General features: G+C 42.7%; 1 protein-coding gene across 1 annotated transcript in view; it reads left to right on the top strand.

Annotated features, from left to right (window-relative positions):
- The first annotated feature begins 6,192 nt into the window (after nt 1-6,192).
- The window catches only part of col13a1 (collagen, type XIII, alpha 1), a 43,163-nt gene continuing 39,567 nt past the window's right edge, over nt 6,193-9,788 (top strand). Inside the window, exons 1-2 of the mRNA XM_068326757.1 lie at nt 6,193-6,196; nt 8,666-8,692. The gene's annotated coding sequence lies outside the window, so the exon portion shown is untranslated. The remainder of the gene's footprint in view (nt 6,197-8,665; nt 8,693-9,788) is intronic.

The following is a 9,788-nucleotide window of genomic DNA, read 5'->3' as shown; positions in this document are numbered from 1 at the left end:
AAACCTCTCTGGGGTTTTGCAACGGAACAGGACAGCTTTCAAAAAACACGAATGTAAATTCCCAACAAATAAACAAAGTGTCTCCAAACCCAAAACCCTGAAATCTACATTGATTTGAAAAGGCGGTTAATCTAAAGTCTCCTCTGCAGCGTCTGAGGTAAGACTGTTTAACCCTAAACTATTTGAGGAAGAAGAGATAAAAACTACGATCTCTGTCTACCTCAATCCTCGAGCAACAAGATTTAAACGTAGCTTCAGATCGGACAGAGGATCTTGTAGTTACATTAGCTCTAGAATCCTCGCTGGTGTGTGCAGATTATCTCCAAAGAATAGTAGAGGTACGAGCTCCAACATAAAGAGCAAACACTATCATATTTAGCTCAACAGCTACCTGGAAAATGTATGGGATTGGGATATGAAACTCGAATCTCCGTCTTCTTTCAGTTGGACAATCGTGACATGTTCACCTGTCCTGTACGTCTGTCCTCCAGGACTAAAACTGGGTTTTCCCGATTTCTTTACATCTGATTTCTGGTGTCTTTTCTTTTAAATCATCTCCTGACAAATTCTCCTGCAACGTTTTATGCGGTAGTCGCCCGAGCGGAAGCCCGACAGCCAAAGCGACTCGCACTGGCTGCTGCCCTGTGTTTACAAGGGCAACCGGAGAAGCAGGGAATCTGAGAGAGAGAGCTGGGGGGGGGTGGTGGTGATGAGAAGGCTGCGGTGGGTTTTCGGATCTGGATATTTTCAGAGCTAAAATTCCACAGCTTATTCCTGGACCCATTTGCTGGTAAAGAGATCTCAAGTTGGAAGCCCACCTGCCCGCCGCAGCTCTTTGTAACACAAAAGGTCAAGTAAGCTGAGAATAAAGGGGGGACATGAGAAGGGTCCATTTGAAGCTTCAAGATTATTACAGACGCAGAAGTGAAATCCATTTTGCTGCAGTATTTCAGCAGCACTTTGCGTCCAGACGTTTGACGTGCGAGAGCCAGTGTTGAGTAAATGACTCATTCTTCTCGGAGCAGGAAAGGGGATCACCCGTGACTTTGCATGTTGGCGTGTAACAGTAGACCTCCATTTCCGGCCACATTTGAGGAGTACTCTTACATAAGTAGAAACAACAGGTGGTTGTGCGGCATTGAGACCAACCAGAGGAGGCTTAGGATGCACGAATCCATGCAGTCGAGCAAAGTCTCTTTTAGTGAGTGTGTATGTGTTTACGACTGGCAGGTTTGTTGCATGCTGTGCCCACAACTTGTTGCGCGTTGCCTTGGCGTCCTCTTGTCAGGCACCACTTCAAGCCCCGGTGTGTTTGACGCCTCTCGCCCCGGGTCGTCCTAAGTGTCTTTTGGCTCAAGGAGCCATAGTATGCATGTCCTTTGGGAAGGGGGGGGGGGGGGCAGGCTCGAGCCAACAGGATGTGATGGCAGGCCCAGAATGTGACAGGAATCCCCCCACCCCCCATGATTGCGCACAGACAAGGTTTAGGCCTACCCTTTAGGGAGTGAATCACAACTGCTGGGATGGATCACAACTGTAAAGGAGGCTGGATCACATCGATCCCGTCCCATTGAAGGAATATCCGAAATTATAAAACGGTGTACTTCTAGTTCGTCATAAAGGTAGGACTCGTTGGCTCAGAGTCACAGTTGGTCAGAGTTCTCTACAGGTAAACCTCGGCTTACGTCGTCAATCGGTTCCAGGAGACACGACGTAAGTCGAAAAACGACGTAAGTTAAATGAACTAGTCTCTAGGTTAGACTGAAAACACCCATTCCCAGTTCTGTACTGAACTTTATTTATGAATGCATTTTCAACATTCATTCATTCATTCATCTTCAGTACCTGCTTCTTCCGCTGTCACGGGTCGCGGGGTTGCTAGAGCCTATCCCAGCGGACTTCGGGCATGAAGCAGGGTACACTGTGGGCACGATGCCATAATGTGATATAAGTTTTTATTTTTATTTACAGTAACATGATTTGTTCTTTTAATGGTTTACCACTGATTTTACAACTACAATATACTGTATGTGGTGGACAGACGTAAAGTCAAGTAAAATGACGTGAACTTGATTTTGTTTTTGTATTTGTATTTTTTTGAAAACCAATGTATAATCAAGAACAACATAACTTCCAAACGTAAGCTGAGGTTTTCCTGTAGCTGTGATGCGTTTATTGACTCGATTTAGATCCTGCACAGTTATTCAGTTTGTAAATGAAGTTACGTAATAGTAATACTTTAAATAACTATTAAACATCAAAAATAATGAATATGAATAACTTTTTCTGCTGATTATTAATGATAATTCTGGCCTGACAGAAGCACCAGTGAGACAGTAATATAACTTATTGAATCCAGAACTTCTTTACATCTCCCAAGGCATTATGGGAACTGTTGTTCTAACCTTGTGAGGTTTTTGTGTCCACATATGTAGACATTAAATGCTCCCTGTAGAGCTGTAGCTCATGTCTCAAGAGCTTAAAAGTTAAAGCATCGCCGTTATAATAGTAGTAGGTGAACAAACAGTCAAAGAATAATGGGAGCAATAAAATTCATTAACATGACATTTTTGGTTCCTGTGTAAATATTTGCTGAAGCCCAGCAGGTCTTGGTTTTATCCATTGAGTCGGATTTTTAGAAACGGAGCAGCGGAGGGAAATAAAGTTCATTGAAATGATCGATTCTCCAGGAAACACGACAACCCACAATTAATTTATGTTCTTTGAAATGTATTGTCGTGGAAATCGAAAAAACTGAGCAGGAGTCCCTCCACCAGGAATCCTTTGAGGATCGCGTGCTCATATATATATTAATTTTCCGATCTTCAGTAAAGACTTCTCGGTCACGGACCGATGGCTTTGTCAGCCTTTCGGGTCCAGTGACGAGGATTAAAACAGAAATCGGGGGAAACTCTGTACTTGTATGAATAAACCACTGCTGGGCAGCGAACCAGCTGTCAGACTTTTTATTGAGTTGAATGGAGGTGGCGACTTGCCCCTGCCCACTTCATACAGTCAGTTTACTTACAGTAAAGGGTCATGAAGACTACTAGAACATGTTTGAAAGCCATATAAAAGAGGACCAATTATTTCATCAGGTGGAAAACATCATTTCAAAGTTGCGATGATGCAGCTGAACCGGAAAGGAAAGCTTTCGATTCACCATTTGTTCCAAGTCGTAGTTCATGAAAAAAATGGAATCGCTTTGAATGTAAGTGGCTGGAATCTGCCTAAACACTCATTTATTCTCCGTTTAAAATTGAACATAGATATGTTTTAGTATGTGTGCCTTCTATGTTGGCATCAACACACCCAACGCTAGGGCATCTAATCAGGCTCTTGTGGGCCAAATGTGGCCCACAAGAGCATAAAAGGTCAGAGTGTCTAAAAATAAAGTGCTCTTTGACCAAAAACCACATTTAAGCCTATTTTAACTTTGACAAATACAAAAAGTTAATCTCCTAACTTGTGTTTGATGTTATTTTTCCTTATTCTCTTGGATAGTTTGAGCCTTGATTGATGGAGTTGTGTGGGTTTAATAACCTGACAAATTAAAAGGATTTATGTTAGAACAAGCAACCATATTTATAATTTTTGTGGCTTGAATAAATAATACATTAAGAGTTTTTTTTTTCACATTAAAGATTAGTTACATTGATTAGTTACATCTGGCCCTTTTTGGACAGAGTTTGACACCCCTGCTCTAGCTTCTCCTCCTGCCTCTTTAACCTGAATAATGTGGATGGATGGGAACCACCTGGTGATGAGGGTGGTGGTGAATTCCACAGCCTGATTTTGGGAGTCATTGCGGACAGTCATTGATTTTACCCATTAATAGTAAAATATATGAGTCTGGGTTTCTGACCAGCAAAGCCTGACCTGTATTTAACAGCAAATTAAATAGCATCTGTGGTTTCCGTTCTTTATTTTTTCTTTTCTTTTTTTTTGCACATTAGTTCAGGTCTGTGTGACAATAATGACCCTTAAGAGGTCAGCAAAAAACACATAATGAACAAAATGACTTTGAGAACCACACCTAAGAATAACAGGAAGAGCAAGAATAATGCTCAGGTCGAGAGAGGGGGAATTAGTCACCCTCACAACATCAGACGGTCCTCCTCCAGTATTTAACCGGTGCCAAAATAACAGCTAGGGCTGGACGAGTGAACAAATTTCCTCCACTCCCTGTGTTCAGTTTTATTAAGTGTATTAGAGCTCAGCCTCCGTTTGAGGAAACCGAAGTCAGATTTATGGCATCTTTTGACTGTTGTTCTTGGCTCAACACCGAAACTCTGACCCCATAAATCCATATCCTTATCAAGCGGTGACCGGTTTGATTTGTCAATAAATGCTTTTCATATTCCCTCGAACCGTTTCTCATTTTTTTGCTCCAGCTGCTTTTCACTTTACGTGAGCGTAAAAAGTGAACAGCGAATCCTGAGAAGCGAGCAAAATGAACCTGTGTGGAGGATAAAGCGGGGATTTAATCTGACATTTCACAGCAGAGAGTCGCCTTTGAGCGATTTCCTCCACCTTCTTGCGAGTGACGTAACATCTTCGGTTGAACGCCGTCCGGATTCAGCGGTAATTGATTTTGTCAGATGGCTCGCGGCTCTCTCATTGTGCTCGTGAAAAGGTCAACAGGAAGCATATTGGTTTTTGTGAAAGGTTTATTTTACCGGCTGGAGTGCGACCTGGCTGCTTGTCCCTCTCATGTGTTTCTGATAGTAGTTTTTTGGGCCTGGAACAAAATCCTATCAAATAGAGTTCAGTTTTAATCAGGTCTGCCACAATCAAAACTTTCCACAAAAAGGTTGAACCAGTGTCGTGTTTTTTGAACCATATTCATGCCAGTAACTGTGAATTTTCTTTTTTTTCTTTTTTACTTCAATCATAAGCAGAGAAAAGCCTCTCAAACAGCGTGAAGAAGTAGTTTATAATCCATAATCTGGGACTTTAAATGCCAAAGAAAAGATTTTCTTTACAGTTAACTTGCACTTGCAAAGGCTAAGGAGACAAAAATGTTCCATCACCTAAATGTCAATGCTACTAAAGCAACATAAATAAGTCTTATTACCTCCACCAAGGCTAAGGGGGCTTTCACACCTGATATAAAGTTGTGGTTCAGATCCATTTCTACATTGGATTATTTTGGACTTTCAGGTATGAAAGTACCCCAACCCTGAGGAACACCATTTAGATCAGAACCCAGCTCTTGATTGTTGGGTCTTTGTGCTTTTCTAGTTTCAAGGACTTGATGTAGATTCTTTAAAAAAAAATGGAAGCACATAGTTTTTTTCTTCTTCTTGCAATTAAACAAAATCAAATTATAAATGGGAGAAGATTCTTGTGTTTTCTGACATAAAACACATGCTAGTAATTTAGCATCTTGAGGAAGCACTGTAAACCGCCGTGAATTAGCGTGTTAGACATGAGCTACGATATTAATTGAAAGAGGTTGGGTGCTGCTGATTTAAACCATAATGGGGCACTAAAATATTGGAAACATGTGGAAATTAAAATGCTGAAACATGCATTCATGGAATAAAATGTCAGACAGATGGATTCTCAAAAGCTAATGGTTACATTCATGTGCAGTGACTGACTATGATGCATTCAAAAGCCCATATGAGAAGCAGACGGAGACGAAGCCATTTATCACTTTATCCCAGGGATCTTACTGGGAGTTGGACCGTATGCCTGAATGAAAAAGATCTCTCGGCGCGAGCCAAGCGTCTTGCATTCATTTGGTTTTGGGTGTGGGGGAAATTCTTTCACAAACAATGCTGCTCCACAGCATCCAGCTTCAGATGACGAGCGCAAAAAATCAGTCATCTTTCTTTTCTTCCCTGCCATCTAGGATTGATTTGAAGGAAAAAACTATTTCTGAAGTGTTTATATGTTCAAAAACGCCAGGCGACGGTCCTCCAGGAGGGAGACTCCTGACACGGGTTCATGCTTCGACTTCTTCTGTCTGGGAATCATTTCTAACGTTTTCATCGCACCCACGCACACATGATTCCCGATGCCGAAGAGTGTTTTACATTCCTTTTTTGTTCACAAATGAAAAAAAGATTACATTTTGCACGAGGTTCATCCATCTCTTCACAGTAACGTTGTAAACAGGACGTTTTCTTTATGATAATGAATCTAAATATTATCTCTCTCTCTCTGTTCTTGTCTTTCAGGACCTCCAGTAAGTAGACCAGACCCCTTGTGTGATCTTCATGCGGTAAAGTAACAGCTGGTATCTCTGATGCCGGATTGGATAATCCGCGCTTTGTGCAGTGCTCTCTTCATGACGTCATGCAACACGTCTGATTCTACTTTCGTGGCATTTGAGAATATTTTAGTGTTCATCATCGACACAGACGACGTGACGATTGGTCTCCAGAATTCTGTCCAGGTCGTTCTAACATAAAGGTTCTCCTTCACATCCTGCTGCTGGAGTCCCTTTACTCTCAGACGGTGTTCCCCGCCCCCGTCCCGCCCACTGAATGTGGGATGGGCTTCAATTTAAGTTGCACCGCACCACATTGAGCACGTTCAATTTTTGGTTGGAGGAATTCAAATACTAGTGTTTCGTGCGTATCGATGGCACAAGGTTTAGAAACATTACACATCTGAATTTGGATTTTGTGTCGTTTAAAATGCCAAAATTTCTACCAAATGTCCCTGCCTGGAAAAAGTGAGGGGTGGTTCCTGCGGGGGAGGATTTAAGGTACATGAGGTCAGACAGCGAGGCAGATTTTCCACTCCTCCTCACGCCACTTCTCTCCACGAGATGTGAGCATTTTGAAATCTGAAGACTTCGTTCATTCCTCAGGTCTCAATGCCGAGCACCTCCGCTTTAATCAAACTCAGTGTTTTAGGGTTTCCTTCTTTTATCGATTAAGAATTCCAAAAATAGTTCAAATCTGGTCAACAGTTTGATCTGGAAGATGCATTTTGTTGGAGACCTACTGTTTCGTTGTGATGTAGAGAGAGATGGATGGATCAGAACCTGATTTAATGGGCTGTTAATGCGTTTTTATGACACCAGTCAAGTTCTATAAAGAATTACATCATGAAGGAGACCACAGGATGAACTGAGCCATCTTTACTTCATTGTTCTTTATGTAATATGTACAATTAAAGTCTAATTAAATGAATTGAAGCATTTACTTTTAATTATAGGTGAGAGGTTTTTCTCTTTTGAAAAAAAAAAAAAATCCCAAACAAGGACATTTCCGGACATAAGGTCAGAAATGGATCTGGGTGGAATTTTTTCTATTCTTTTATTTGCAGACGTCAAACATGCAGACTAATGGTGTTCAAGTTCAGGTGCAGGATCACGCTGAAGTCAACTGGGAAAAATAACACCAGTAAGAACAGAATAAATCAGCCCCTCTTATCCTACACCCCGACTCACTTCTTATTGCGCCGAGGGGGTGTCCCAGGGGACCCTACATCCCACGTATGATGGCCAACCATTCATTCTGCTCCACTTTGCCAAATAGGAGCCACATGTTTCATAGGGTTGCCGTGTAATTCAAGTGAAGGGTCCTTTCCGGGAGGGGATGACCTCTGCCCCCTCCAGCAGACAGCACCTGAAGTCCCAGTAGCAAAACGGCAGACGCCTCGCTGTCGGACGTGGGCCACGCGTCTTTACGTACTGCCAGGGCAGTTTAGCCAAAATACAGACGATCTGAGTAGCCGAGATCCAGCTAAGCTAACTGATCCAGCTAGGCTAACTCAAACCGATAGAGGCGGGAATTAATTCCAGTCACATGGAAGCAAAGTTTAACATTAAGATCCTAGAAATGGAGCGGCAAGCCGGGAAACCCCGGAGACTCACAGTCTCCAACACGTCATTTAGCTGAACCCTCTGTCGGCCATGTTGCTGCTGAATGAGTGAATGAAGGTTTATATTCATTCATGAAAGCCAGTATAAAGTGCTCACACACACACACACACACACACACTCACACACACACACACACACACACACTGGAAAGTCCAGCTCTCAATGGATGAATATGGATGCCATGCCAGGACTGGAGAGCGGATGGTTCGTTCTCCTCAAAGACGACTTCTGCAGCTCTTTGGAAAAAGTCAAGAGTTCCTGTTTTGACTTCCAACCAATTAGCATTCCTCCTTCTCCTTTGCACAAAAACCACTGACTCGTGTTCCGCTCCATCAATGGTGAAACAACATACTTGACTTTCTTCTCGTCCTTAGAAACTGGACAGAACTGGGAATCATTGTTTGCTAGCTCTCTGTGCTTTGTCTCCGTTGGAGACCACGATGCTAAAATGTCGTCAGATGCACGTTTACCAGGTTTTCAAGTAGGCGGAGGTCAGATAGACTTTATTCCACAGAAGCATGTGTCGTCTAAAAATCCATCTTTGCATGAGTCTTTGTGGTGAAGTCCAGAAGCGGTTTGTTCCTGTATGTTCAGAGACGTCTGGTGTTCAAATGAGATCCACTGATTGCTTGGTGACCAGATTTGATGGAGGCATGTTACTGCGTCTTACTGTGTGAAGTCACTTCGCTGAGAAGGCCACAAGAAAACAAGACAAGTTTTATTCTGGCCTTTCCAGCGCTGGTATCTTTCATGATGTCCACTTTATCTGGAAACTTACTCTTTCCTTTTTGTACCAATTTTCTCTCACCCCTTTTTCAGGGTCCTCCTGGACGAGCAGGCTTTCCGGTAACTTTCTTTTTCACTTGTGTCTTTGCCTGTTGATGCAGTAGTTGCACGTGCAATGGCGATCACTGCGGTATTGATCTCTCCACTCATCTGGGGACTTGCGAAAATCAAAGATGATGGGGCGGAATACCTTGTGACCACCACAGCTACATCCATAGCCTACTAATTCAGGGTTAATAAGCTGGGACAAGACTAGCCACCACAAGAACTGAAGAAGCCTCTTTGATGAGAGGCAAAACATCTTCAAGAAACTTTCTTGAAGTCTAGTGGATTGATTTAAACGGCTTTGGATAACCATGACCTGTATAACTGAGAACCTACACAGACATTTCACTTTGAGACACTTGTTTGAACTGATTGAAGTCAAGTTAAGTAATTTCTGATGCAAGACCACAAACAAAACTTTATTTTTAGATGTTTTAGATGGCAAAGCTACCGTTAATTAAGCTACAATTCTCATCTGCATCGTAGGATAATAGCTTACTTCTTAATAATTGGAATGCTATGTTGCTCGAGCCAAATAAACAGCCCCAACATGCATTCAATGCATTCAATATGGGAGACATCAGTACAGCAGTGACTCCGGGTGCCTCAGCTTTAAACTCTGACCTGCATCGCGCCTCAGCTTCCTGAACTCTACCCCTACTTGTTCTACACTTCTAATTCTCACATAACCCCTGTGAACATCTCTATTCTTCTCTGTCCAGCGTCCTCCTCTCAGCATGTCAGACTCACATGGTTCCCCATGTTGACAGATGGCCGTCTCGTATCTGACCTTTGACCTCGGTCGCCTGTTACGACCAGCAAAGCAAAGACATTATAAATCCGTAAAATCCGTCCCACGCAGAGGGCAGTCCCAGGTTTTCCTTCCAAATGCTGGAGTTTTGCTGACGCTTCACGTCAAAACGAGGATGAGATTTCCTCCAGGATTTGTGATTGATTACAGCCGTCAAGCTGCGGGGAAGTGAACTCACCTGCGGTATTTGACTGAATGAGGGTAGGAGGTTGTGGGGGTTTTGGAAAGGGGACTTTTTTGAGTTCAAAATCAGGGAGCAGTGTTTTCCATGGAATTCCTGAATCTGACATTGTACGTCTT

Source organism: Antennarius striatus, chromosome 11, assembly GCF_040054535.1.
Source record: "Antennarius striatus isolate MH-2024 chromosome 11, ASM4005453v1, whole genome shotgun sequence".
Classification (NCBI taxonomy): Eukaryota; Metazoa; Chordata; class Actinopteri; order Lophiiformes; family Antennariidae; genus Antennarius; species Antennarius striatus.
Note: the sequence above shows the minus strand (reverse complement) of the source record. Positions and strands in the feature narration are given on the sequence as shown.